Source organism: Leptinotarsa decemlineata, unplaced genomic scaffold (genome assembly GCF_025532065.1).
Source record: "Leptinotarsa decemlineata unplaced genomic scaffold, Ldec_3_MD MMD2_tig00026282_RagTag_RagTag, whole genome shotgun sequence".
NCBI lineage: Eukaryota > Metazoa > Arthropoda > Insecta > Coleoptera > Chrysomelidae > Leptinotarsa > Leptinotarsa decemlineata.
The window spans coordinates 14200059-14213610 of NW_027412668.1; the positions used below are offsets into that span (position 1 = coordinate 14200059).

Genomic DNA, 13552 nt, shown 5'->3' on the forward strand with positions numbered 1-13552 from the left:
GAAGATGTGCGTTCATGAAAACTACATAACTGTTATGGAATCTTGGGTAGATCGATATAGTGAAAACCGTTTTTTTGTCACCCACACAGATTTCGAGAAAAAAATTGTTGCAACAATCAGACTCATTTTTTGAGATTCCTTGTAGAATTGGAACTAGAAGATGTGCGTTCATGAAAACTATATAACTGTTATAGAATCTTGGGTAGATCGATATAGTGAAAACCGTTTTTTTTGTCACCCATACAGATTTCGAGAAAAAAATTGTTGCAACAATCAGACTCATTTTTTGAGATTCCTTGTAGAATTAGAACCAGAAGATGTGCGTTCATGAAAATTACATAACTGTTATAGAATCTTGGGTAGATCGATAAAGTGATAACTGTTTTCTTGTCACCATACAGATTTCTAGGAAAAAATATTGAAACAATCAGACTCACTTTTTAAAACACCTTGTAGAATTCGAACTAGAAGATGTGCGTTCATGAAAACTACATAACTGTTATAGAATCTTGGGTAGATCGATATAGTGAAAACCGTTTTCTTGTCACCCATACAGATTTCCAGGAAAAAATATTGAAACAATCAGATTCACTTTTTAAACACCTTGTAGAATTGGAACCAGAAGATGTGCGTTCATGAAAACTACATATCTGTTATAGAATCTTGGGTAGATCGATATCGTGAAAACCGTTTTCTTGTCACCCATACAAATTTCCAGGAAAAAATATTGAAACAATCAGACTCACTTTTTATAACACCTTGTAGAATTGGAACTAGAAGATGTGCGTTCATGAAAATTACACAACTGTTATAGAATCTTAGGTAGATCTATATAGTGAAAACTGTTTCCATGTCACCCATACAGTTTTCGAGAAAAAATTGTTGCAACAATCAGACTCATTTTTTGAGATTCCTTGTAGAATTAGAACCAGAAAATGTGCGTTCATGAAAACTACATAACTGTTATAAAATCTTGGGTAGATCGATATAGTGAAAACCGTTTTCTTGTCACCCATACAGATTTCCAGGAAAAAATATTGAAACAATCAGACTCACTTTTTAAAACACCCTGTAGAATTCGAACTAGAAGATGTGCGTTCATGAAAACTACATAACTGTTATAGAATCTTGGGTAGATCGATATAGTGAAAACCGTTTTTCTTGTCACCCATACAGATTTCCAGGAAAAAATATTGAAACAATCAGATTCACTTTTAAAACCTTGTAGAATTGAAACTAGAAGATGTGCGTTCATGAAAATTACACAACTGTTATAGAATCTTAGTAAGATCGATATAGTGTAAACCGTTTTCTTGTCACCCATACAGATTTCCAGGAAAAAATATTGAAACAATCAGACTCACTTTTTGAAACACCTTGTAGAATTGGAACTAGGAGATGTGCGTTCATGAAAATATACAACTGTTATAGAATCTTAGGTAGATCTATATAGTGAAAACTGTTTTCATGTCACCCATACAGTTTTCGAGAAAAAAATTGTTGCAACAATCAGACTCATTTTTTGAGATTCCTTGTAGAATTAGAACCAGAAGATGTGCGTTCATGAAAACTACATAACTGTTATAAAATCTTGGGTAGATCGATATAGTGAAAACCGTTTTCTTGTCACCCATACAGATTTCCAGGAAAAAATATTGAAACAATCAGACTCATTTTTTGAGATTCCTTGTAGAATTAGAACCAGAAGATGTGCGTTCATGAAAACTACATAACTATTATAAAATCTTGGGTAGATCGATATAGTGAAAACCGTTTTCTTGTCACCCATACAGATTTCCAGGAAAAAATATTGAAACAATCAGACTCACTTTTTAAAACACCCTGTAGAATTGGAACTAGAAGATGTGCGTTCATGAAAATTACACAACTGTTATATAATCTTAGTTAGATTGATATAGTGAAAACCGTTTTCTTGTCACCCATACAGATTTCCAGGAAAAAATATTGAAACAATCAGATTCACTTTTTAAAACACCTTGTAGAATTGGAACCAGAAGATGTGCGTTCATGAAAACTACATATCTGTTATAGAATCTTGGGTAGATCGATATCGTGAAAACCGTTTTCTTGTCACCCATACAGATTTCTAGAAAAAATATTGAAACAATCAGACTCACTTTTTAAAACACCTTGTAGAATTCGAACTAGAAGATGTGCGTTCATGAAAACTACATAACTGTTATAGAATCTTGGGTAGATCGATATAGTAAAAACCGTTTTCTTGTCACCCATACAGATTTCCAGGAAAAAATATTGAAACAATCAGACTCACTTTTTATAACACCTTGTAGAATTGGAACTAGAAGATGTGCGTTCATGAAAATTACACAACTGTTATAGAATCTTAGGTAGATCTATATAGTGAAAACTGTTTCCATGTCACCCATACAGTTTTCGAGAAAAAAATTGTTGCAACAATCAGACTCATTTTTTGAGATTCCTTGTAGAATCAGAACCAGAAGATGTGCGTTCATGAAAACTACATAACTGTTATAAAATCTTGGGTAGATCGATATAGTGAAAACCGTTTTCTTGTCACCCATACAGATTTCCAGGAAAAAATATTGAAACAATCAGACTCACTTTTTAAAACACCCTGTAGAATTGGAACTAGAAGATGTGCGTTCATGAAAATTACACAACTGTTATATAATCTTAGTTAGATTGATATAGTGAAAACCGTTTTCATGTCACCCATACAGTTTTCGAGAAAAAAATTGTTGCAACAATCAGACTCATTTTTTGAGATTCCTTGTAGAATTAGAACCAGAAGATGTGCGCGTTAATGAAAATTACATAACTGTTATAAAATCTTGGGTAGATCTATATAGTGAAACCCGTAACCTTGTCACCCACACAGATTTCCAGGAAAAAATATTGAAACAATCAGACTCACTTTGTAAAACACCTTGTAGAATTGGAACTAGAAGATGTGCGTTCATGAAAATACACAACTGTTATTGAATCTTAGTTAGATTGATATAGTGAAAACCGTTTGCTTGTCACCCACACAGATTTCCAGGAAAAAATATTGAAACAATCAGACTCACTTTTTAAAACACCTTGTAGAATTTTAACTAGAAGATGAAAATTACACAACTATTATAGAATCTTGGGTGGATCGATATAGTAGAAACTGTTTTTTTGTCACCCATACAGATTTCGATGAAAAAAATGTTGCAACAAACAGACTCATTTTTTGAGATTCCTTGTAGAATTGGATACAGAAGATGTGCGTCCATGAAAATTACACAACTGTTATAGAATCTTGGGTAGATTGATACAGTGGAAACCGTTTTCTTGTCACACTCTTCTGATTCCAATTCTACAAGGAATCTCAAAAAATGAGTCTGATTGTTGCATAATTTTTTTTATCGATATCTTCATGGGTGACAAGAAAACATTTTTCACTTTATCGATCTACCCAAGATTTTATAACAGTTATGTAGTTTTCATGAACGTACATCTTCTGGTTCCAATTCTACAAGGAATCTCAAAAAATGATTCTGTTTGTTGCAACACTATTTTATCGAAATCTGTATGGGTGACAAGAAAACAGTTTTCACTATATCGATCTGCCTGAGATTCTATAACAGATGTGTAATTTTCATGAACGCACATCTTCTGGTTCCAATTCAACAAAGTGTTTTAAATAGTGAGTCTGATTGTTTCAATATTTTTCCTAAAATCTGTATGGGTGACAAGGAAACGGTTTTCACTATATCGATCTACCCAAGATTTCATAACAGTTATGTAATTTTCATGAACGCACATCTTCTAGTTCCAATTCTACAAGGTGTTTCAAAAAGTGAGTTTAATTGTTTCAATATTTTTTCCTGAAAATCTGTATGGGTGACAAGAAAACGGTTTACACTATATCGATCTAACTAAGATTCTATAACAGTTGTGTAATTTTCATGAACGCACATCTTCTAGTTCCAATTCTACAGAATGTTTTAAAAAGTGAGTCTGATTGTTTCAATATTTTTTCCTGGAAATCTGTATGGGTGACAAGAAAACGGTTTTCACTATATCGATCTACCCAAGATTCTATAACAGTTGTGTAATTTTCATGAACGCACATCTTCTAGTTCCAATTCTACAGGGTGTTTTAAAAAGTGAGTCTGATTGTTTCAATATTTTTTCCTGGAAATCTGTATGGGTGACAAGAAAACGGTTTTCACTATATCGATCTACCCAAGATTCTATAACAGTTATGTAGTTTTCATGAACGCACATCTTCTAGTTCCAATTCTACAAGGTGTTTTAAAAAGTGAGTCTGATTGTTTCAATATTTTTGCCTGGAAATCTGTATGGGTGACAAGAAAACGGTTTACACTATATCGATCTTACCTAAATTCTATAACAGTTGTGTAATTTTCATGAACGCACATCTTCTAGTTTCAATTCTACAAGGTGTTTTAAAAAATGAATCTGATTGTTTCAATATTTTTTCCTGGAAATCTGTATGGTGACAAGAAAACGGTTTACACTATATCAATCTAACTAAGATTATATAACAGTTGTGTGATTTTCATGAACGCACATCTTCTAGTTCCAATTCTAGAGGGTGTTTTAAAAAGTGAGTTTGATTGTTTCAATATTTTTCCTGGAAATCTGTATGGGTGACAAGAAAACGGTTTTCACTATATCGATCTACCCAAGATTCTATAACAGTTATGTAGTTTTCATGAACGCACATCTTCTGGTTCCAATTCTACAAGGAATCTCAAAAAATGAGTCTGATTGTTGCAACAATTTTTTTCTCGAAATCTGTATGGGTGACAAGAAAACAGTTATCACTATATCGATCTACCCAAGAATCTATAACAGTAATGTAATTTTCATGAACGCACATCTTCTGGTTCTAATTCTACAAGGAATCTCAAAAAATGAGTCTGATTGTTGCAACAATTTTTTTCTCGAAAACTGTATGGGTGACATGAAAACAGTTTTCACTATATAGATCTACCTAAGATTCCATAACAGTTGTGTAATTTTCATGAACGCACATCTCCTAGTTCCAATTCTACAAGGTGTTTCAAAAAGTGAGTCTGATTGTTTCAATATTTTTTCCTGGAAATCTGTATGGGTGACAAGAAAACGGTTTTCACTATATCGATCTACCCAAGATTCTCTAACAGTTATGTAGTTTTCATGAACGCACATCTTCTGGTTCCAATTCTACAAGGAATCTCAAAAAATGAGTCTGATTGTTGCAACAATTTTTTTCTCGAAATCTGTATGGGTGACAAGAAAACAGTTATCACTATATCGATCTACCCAAGATTCTATAACAGTTATGTAATTTTCATGAACGCACATCTTCTGGTTCCAATTCTAAAAGGAATCTCAAAAAATTAGTCTGATTGTTTCAACATTTTTGTTTTCGAAACCTCTTCGGGTGACAAGAAAATTGTTATCACTACGTCAATCTACCCAAGATTCCATAAGACTTATGCGATTTTTATGCACGCACATCATCTGGTTTCAATTCTACAAGGGATTGAAAAAGTTAGTTTGATCGTTTCAACAATTTTTTTCTGGTTCTAATTCTACAAGGAATCTCAAAAAATGAGTCTGATTGTTTCAACAATTTCTTGGTCGAAATCTGTTTAGATAACAAGAAAACTGTTATCACCAAGTTAATCTTCTCAAGAAACTATGGAAGTTGTGTGATTTTGATGGACGCACATCATCGGATATCATTCTATATGGGGTATTGGAAAGTAAGTCTAATATTTTCAATTTTATTTTTCCCCTAATCTGTATTGTTGATGAGAAAAGGATTATCAACGCCTCAATCTACTCAAGACTCTATAAAAATGTTAAACACCAAATAATCTCAATAATTTCACGTTCAACCTATAGTGAATAGGTATTTCTAGCCACAGATATTAGTACGGGTGCTAATAATTTTGTATCCCAACCACAGATTTTTATTTTCCTCTACGTCGGCATGTGTGGCCAGAAATCTGTGGATAACTTCACGCCAATAATCTCATTAATGTTTTTGTTTTACTGTGATTCATTTCAATTATTTATTAGTTATTAATATGCTTAGACTTAGATATTTAAGTTAAGTTTTCTTTGTCATCATTTTTGTCGTTAAGTTTTACCTTGCAAGTAAATAAAACCGAGTAATTATCATTCTGTGTTTTCTTCTTCAACTTATCACAGCAATAGTAACAACAATTAGGTAATCATTGGCTGTCGCAGGCCAGATTGATGACAGTAAATCATTGGCTGTCGCGGGCCGGATTGATGACACTGGCGGGCCGAATATGGCCCGCTGGCCGTAGTTTGAAAATCTTGTGAACAAAATGACACCAAAAATAATAGTACCGGACTTCGAAAAGAAATTACACTCTAGTGTCAAGCAAACGAAATGTCAGTTCAATAATTACGTTTGACGTTTGAGAACATATTTTGAAGTAGAACATTCTCAAGGCTCCCTTGCGATCGAAAAAATAGAAACATAGCTGTTAATAATAACGTAAATGTTATTCCAATAAGCTTCTTAGGAACGTATTATTATTATTATATTGAAGTGATATTAGTTTCATTATGCCATTATTGTATAAACAACGTTTTACGCGGTTTTGAATTTGAAATGATCACATTAAATAATGAATGCTTTTATTGAGGGGTTACTCAGTACAAGAGACACTAACCTAACCTAATGAGTGGCAGAATTCAACATCTGCACATGAAAAATCAAGACAGAAATTGCTCTTCCATCCAAACATTTTCTGCAGCAATGAAAAACAAAAGTGAAGCGATACATTTGAGTATGTAGGTATGTTTAAGTAGGTGAACTGTTTTTTTTGAGACTATTTCTCTGAAGCATCCAAGTTCATCAGATACTTTTTTAGCCAATATTCTCCAAATGATGTGCGAATTTCATTATTTGAATTGAAAAAATAGTGAAAATGAGCCTAGTCACACTATTTTCTCATATTTGGCCAAGCCAGTTCGGCCCTGTTTATAATTGTTGCTATGTTGACAATGATGCACCTAATGACTACTACAATTAATCAATAATATTTTGATATCAAGGCAGAGAGAAGTAAACAGAGTAAGTAATGCACTTATTTAAAGAACTTTTTTCATTGATATACTACTTCCATACAAGCTACAATCATAAATCTATTTCGTATATACTCGTATATCGTATTGTTATTGTGACAACTTACTGATAAAACCTCATACAACCACACTCTGTCGAACAACAACACCGAATGATATATTTTTTTGAACTGATAAATATTGTAATGAGTCGGGGTCAAAGTTGCACTTTGAGATATGAAAATAACTCTGTATACAGGCTGAACCAAATCAAATGCGCTACACTGATAACTTTGTAATAATTGGAGTTACGAAATCATTTGAACTAGCAAAGTAGAGGTATTATTTACGTCCATTGAACGATATAAACAGAAAACTATTCTGTATAAAATAACTCAGTAATTTTCTGTTATACGATGTTCACATCAGTGAAGTGTTTCTTAAAATTTACATTTTTCGAACTCACAGAAAAAGACCAAAGGGATGAAGTCAGGAGTCCTTGAAGGCTATCGAATAGGGCTATGCTTTTTTTTATTGATCAATGCCACATGAGTTAATACATTAATACCCTTCAAAAATCTCTTTAGGCTTTGCCTAAAGAGATTTTTGAAGGGTTGAACACCTGGATGGTAAGAAGATTCATGGACTTCTGGCAGAATCTTCCGTGATTGGCTCACTCCAAGGCATTTATTCACCCTTTGAAGCTTGATACCAAATAGTTGTTGGACTACAGTAGGGATGAACTACGATATCTAACATGCTTTCTTACAGGTCACTGTCATTTGAATCATCATATGCGGAGACTCGGACTGTCGGAAGACAGTGTGTGTCGCCTCTGTTTGGAAAATGATGAAACAGCAGAGTACATACTTTGTGCCTGCCCCGCTGGGGACGACTCAGGTTTTTAGAGTTCGGCAGAGCCCACTCACTTTGGACCTGACCTAACCCTAACCCTTCAACCATAATTTCTCATTTGGTCTACATTTATACTTTAAGCGCCGAGTTCTGTTTCATATATGTCATTTTGAAATGATATGCTATAAAAATAGATGAAATTGTTCAGTTTCCGATTTAGACAAGTTTCAAAAGAAAACCAAAGTTGCATAAAATTTGGTCGTGACGAGCTGATTTGAATCGAAATAAGGCTAAGAGAAGAAATGAGAGCCCCAAACTTGGAATAAACAGTTGATTCTTCGAGAGATATGGCGCTCAGGAATAGGATGGAAGGATAAATTGACATCTGCTTTGTTGAAAATATAGTTGGAAGGGCTATCAACTGCTATTGATTTAAACATTCCAAGATGCTATTCTTAGAAAAAAAGAGTTTGCTGAAGAAATTGAGCCTCAATACTAGCCAACAATAATTCTGTTCAATAGCTTACTTGCGCCTGCTTTCCCACGAGTCCTTGAATACGATGATGGCCATAACAGAAATGAGAGCACGACCTGAAACACTTTTCGTTCCTCGCTTGGAACTCTAAGTAGCAATAATGGTAGCAAGAATGTGAGAAGTTGTTTACAGCTGATTCTCGGCCTCCCCCCACCACTATGACGTATTAATTGCTTTTTTTATTGGTTGTTGTTTGGTGAAGTTTTTTTGTTGTGCAGTGAAGTCAAGGCATTGTGACCTTGAAGTGTCTGGTGCATGGATCGTTCAGATTTTTTTTCATATGAGATTTTGTGTGTTTATGTGTGTGTGTAGGAGAATGCACGGTACAGGGTTTCATCATGTGCTTGTTTGTCTATGTACAAACATACGTCTGCATACTTCGAAGATCCTCCAAGTAATAAATGCTCCATCGGTGTTAGGGCACCAAGTTAGTAGTGGAGTGACGTCACAGCAATAACCGTTCAACGGCTAGAGAGCGACATGTTCACTCCACGACGTGTGGCAGAGTAATGCGTATTCATCGGTCTGCCCTCACCTCTCCTGAAGCGATGAAGGTTCGCTCTAGCCCCGCTATCGATGGTGACACAACGGCAGCCGAGGACTGTTTGCCTAGCGTCTACCCTCTCCGAGACCGCAACGACCACTGCTTGCTCGTACCGGCAACTGTTATCGCATCAAGTTGGGAGATGGGCTTGGCTGTGACGTCAGGCATCTCTAGTGGATAGCAACTAGCAATGTGAATCTTTCACGGTTTCATGGTGGGGGTGACTCACACTGTTTAATATAAAAGAAATGCCTGGCACACTATGAAATCAGTAGACGAATATATCTGCAGCAGTTAGCAATTGGTAGAGTGTTATTCAGTTCGTAATAGAAGGAAGACGGTGAGTGTATTTGTCTGTTGGAAATTGTTTATATTTTCATATATATTTTCATCATGTCCGTTTCAAAAGTAGACTTGAATAAAATTAATAATTTGATTGTACAGGAGGTTGAAATACTAGAGCAAAAGGCCTTATCATCATTGCCAATTGATGAAGTGTACATAATTAAAATATGTCAACTTATTCTACACGATTTGGTAAATCAATTTTATTAACTTTGCAAGATGTGAGCAATGATAAATTATTTAAAACATGGCTACCAAAACGTATTTCGTTGCAATCAGTGATGACGATATAATCTTGTATCAACTCATCAGGTGGTAAATATACGATGATGTATTTAGGACAGAGCCAACAAAGTTTTGCTGGCATGAAAACGCGATCTCTAGTCAAATTCAATATGATTGAATAATAGTAATAATTTATAGTGAATTTCTTTAGGTCATAGCTTACAAAGTTTTTTTTTGGTGTGAAAACGATAACTCTAGTCAAATTCAATATGATTGAATAATAATAGTAATTATAATGAATTTCTTATTGTTTTATTAATATTCATATATTAGATGATAATTATATGGAAATATAAACATTACTAACTTAGTTGAATACACTCACTTTGTAACTACAAGTAAAATGGGAATGTGAGTATATATCACTGAAAAATTGGAGGTTGCTTATTGTTTTTTTTTTGTTCGATTTCAGTTCCACCATTTAAAGATGTGGATGCAGTACGCAAGTCAAGATTGGGTCGATATTGTAGATCTCAAATCATCGGTTCAACATTTGTCGTCTAAATTGAAGGTGTTGGTGATGGAGCCGAACATGCAAGCGTTTATGATATGAGTGTATGCTATGATGAAAAACAAATCGAATTATGCCTTCGTGATGCTGAGAACTATTGGAGTGGTGCAGAAGTTTGCAACAAATTTTTGGATAATGAATTGGAATTGTGGCAACTTTGTGAGGTTATGATTGAACTGAACCTAAGAAGATTCCTGTATAGCCTCCAACCATACTTGCCAGAATGGATTATTCATCACTTTGAATTGAATGATGAAAATCGAGAGGAAATTGAAGATGGTCGCGAAAATGATGATTATGAGGAAGAAGTTATTTTAGATAGTCTGTATGTTCCTGTGAATCATAAATAATGTCAAATAAAAAACTTTGTATTATTTTCATGTTTTATTTATTTAAATCTGATGAAATACAATAGAAAATGATTACAAAACAATAAATATGATATAAAATACAATACATGATATAAGTCAGTTACAAATAAAAAAAAAAAAAAGATCATAAAACAGTACATGATAGAGTGAAAAAAAAAGTGTCAATATCTGCTATGAACTGAACCATCCAATGCATTGTATGTTAAAACTGTATCATGCAAAATTAATGCATATACTTTAGTGTTGTCTGGAACTTGGTCTTCCTCGTCTCAAACTCAATCTTTATATCAATAGTTGGTGATTTTGTTGCATTCGGTTGATGGGAACAATCGATGACGAATAGTGGATTCTCTCTAAATTGTCCAATGTCCATCAGAGGTTCACTCATATCTTTATCATAATAACTTCGCTGGAAACTCTCAAAAGCATAATAAGCAGGAGCATCAAGTTTTTTATCGAAATTCAAATTCCAACGCTCATATGGATAAACTTCAGAATTCAAGTATACTCGAATACTATTGATATCAGCAGTTGTGAATTTTGTAATATCTTGTGTTCTATCTTCAGATGTGGTAGTACTTTGGAATACGATGATGACAAAACGAGGAGTTTCCAATGCGTTAGTTGTTTTGATGGCCCATATGTCTGAAGAAGTCCCACGTAATGATGGTAGTTCATAGAGGTCCCACATACGATACGCCAACTTGATTTTGGCATTCAGACCGCTTTTGTTTATTCTACTCAAAAGTTTGAGCTTGTGTTTATCATCTGGTACAATATGCCTTATTTTCCATTCGATTTTATTTATTTCCAAATCAGCATCAACCTCACCTATATATGAGTTTTTGAATGATCGAGCGATAATCAAAATCAATTCCTGTTTGGCATTCAAGATACTTTTGTTGTAATCTTCAGCAAAACCCATCAAATATTTCAGTGGTAGTTTCCACTAAAAACATGACTGTTTGTATCCAAGATATCTTGCTTCAATTGTGAAAGTCCCCAACCAGATGTCAATAATGTGTTAGCATGAGATTGTCCAAATGATATCATGGTTTTCATTGTAGATGTTATCCCAGGTTTTCTAACAACAGCCACTTGTTCACCTCCCATTTCATAACGAATTTCGTCAAAGAGAAATGCAATTGCATTATTCGAGAGATAGCATGTTTTCGCTACATCTTTGGGGTGTGAATTTACCTTCTATGTAAATGAAGCTCTCGGCAATATCTAGTATAACATCTTGATTATTGATTGCAATTCTGATTTCATCCGAATTCCTGAATAGCGGTGATCCATAGGGCTTATATGTGTGCTCATGTAAACTTATGAGAAATGATCGAGCACTGGTTCATTGAATATATTCAACTTTTCATTGTTTGTTTCGAGCACCATTGTTATTTTCTCACTTTCAATCCAATCGATTTCAAAAATTAAGATCACTCACAGACAGAGCGTTATGTGCTAACTGTTTAGCATACACTTGTGGAATGAGCTTCTTTTTATGCACACCTTTCTTTTTGATAGTGCAACTCGTTTGGATTGTTCAATGCGATTTTGTCTATTATAAATGAAACCCATAACAACAGTTATATTCGATTTTCTTCAATTCCAAAATAATGAAAATCACTTCTTCACTTCCAAAATCGATAAGTTATTTTTTTCATCCAAAATACGCACTGTAATGTTGTGAATCAATTGACGACCTTCTGGACTGACAGGCATATAAATAATACTGTGTGGTTCTTTAGTAAGATTGTAGCCAGGTTCAACATCAATATCGAATGAGAAAAGAATGTGGGATTCTTCACCATTTATATATGAACCAGATATTATATTGCAATCTAAGCGGAATAAGTCTCACAGTTGTAATGTTTATTGGTAATGATGATTCATGTATCTGATTTGGTGGAAATATTTCATGAGCGAACCCCATCATTTTTTCTGCTATTGAATTTGGATGTGTCAGATCAATTTCATATTTGGATCGCATTTCACATTTGAATGTATTATTATTGCGTGTAGATAAAAATATCATCTGCAACGACATCATTGGTTTTTTATCATGAAACAATCTGAACATGATATGTTTCTGTATGACGGCATTGATCTCTTCTATTTCATAAGCACCACATGGAATTTCAATTGTCAACTTTTGGGATCGATGAGTTTCATTACTGATTCTAAAACTAACTAAGTTATTAGCTTCAGTTATATTATTGATTGTATTGCATCCATAGAATCCCAAAAGTCCTAATCCATAACGACTGTTCCTACCAATTCAATTGGTGGAAAAAAACCGCACTCAAGACACTTGTCCCGACAGCTTGTAGCTCGAACTTCGTGACATGACTGATGAATATTTTGAAACACATTTCAATTTATTATTGTACACAGCAACAGCACATTTGAGACAATTTACACTTTTGGAAGGTGTTTGTATTGTTATAAGTATCATTTTTATTGATACCAATATTCACATCCTCTATATTACAAATACAACACATAGAATTCCGAGGTATAGGACCGTCATTAACATCCGATTCTGAATTTTGATCGTGGTGGTGGTGCTCATAACAATATCTATGTTCATTATATCGATGTCATCTTGCAGATGCTTTAGGCAACTTTTCCCAAACATATGCAATCTCATGTGCAACACATGCAAGTATCACTTCCTTAGGCATATTTGCAAGCATCCACTTATCCATTTTTTTCAAGGTACCATATTTTGAAAACATTCTAAGTGAAAACCCCATTCCCTTGATAGCCTCCCGATCCAGTTTTGGTGTTGAATCCATTTTTATTTGGAAAAATATTTAGAGAGAAACTGCAAGCACAAGTGACCACAGAGAACTGTATTAAATTTCTGTTGTCGATCATAGTTATATTTGATTTTTACATTCGAACATTTTCGAAAGAATCGAGTCAATTCCAATGGTGGGGGTAGATCTCCAAAACTATCGAAATATGTGACTTCTTTCCCACATTTTTTATATGCCACCCAATGTGTTCCT

The 13552-nt window shown here is 34.1% G+C and overlaps 1 protein-coding gene across 1 annotated transcript in view; it reads right to left on the reverse strand.

Annotated features, from left to right (window-relative positions):
- Window positions 1-7293, reverse strand: part of LOC111515135 (aldehyde dehydrogenase, dimeric NADP-preferring) — a 39259-nt gene extending 31966 nt beyond the window's left edge. Inside the window, exon 1 of the mRNA XM_074179862.1 lies at window positions 7218-7293. The gene's annotated coding sequence lies outside the window, so the exon portion shown is untranslated. The remainder of the gene's footprint in view (window positions 1-7217) is intronic.
- Between the last annotated feature and the right edge of the window lie 6259 nt (window positions 7294-13552).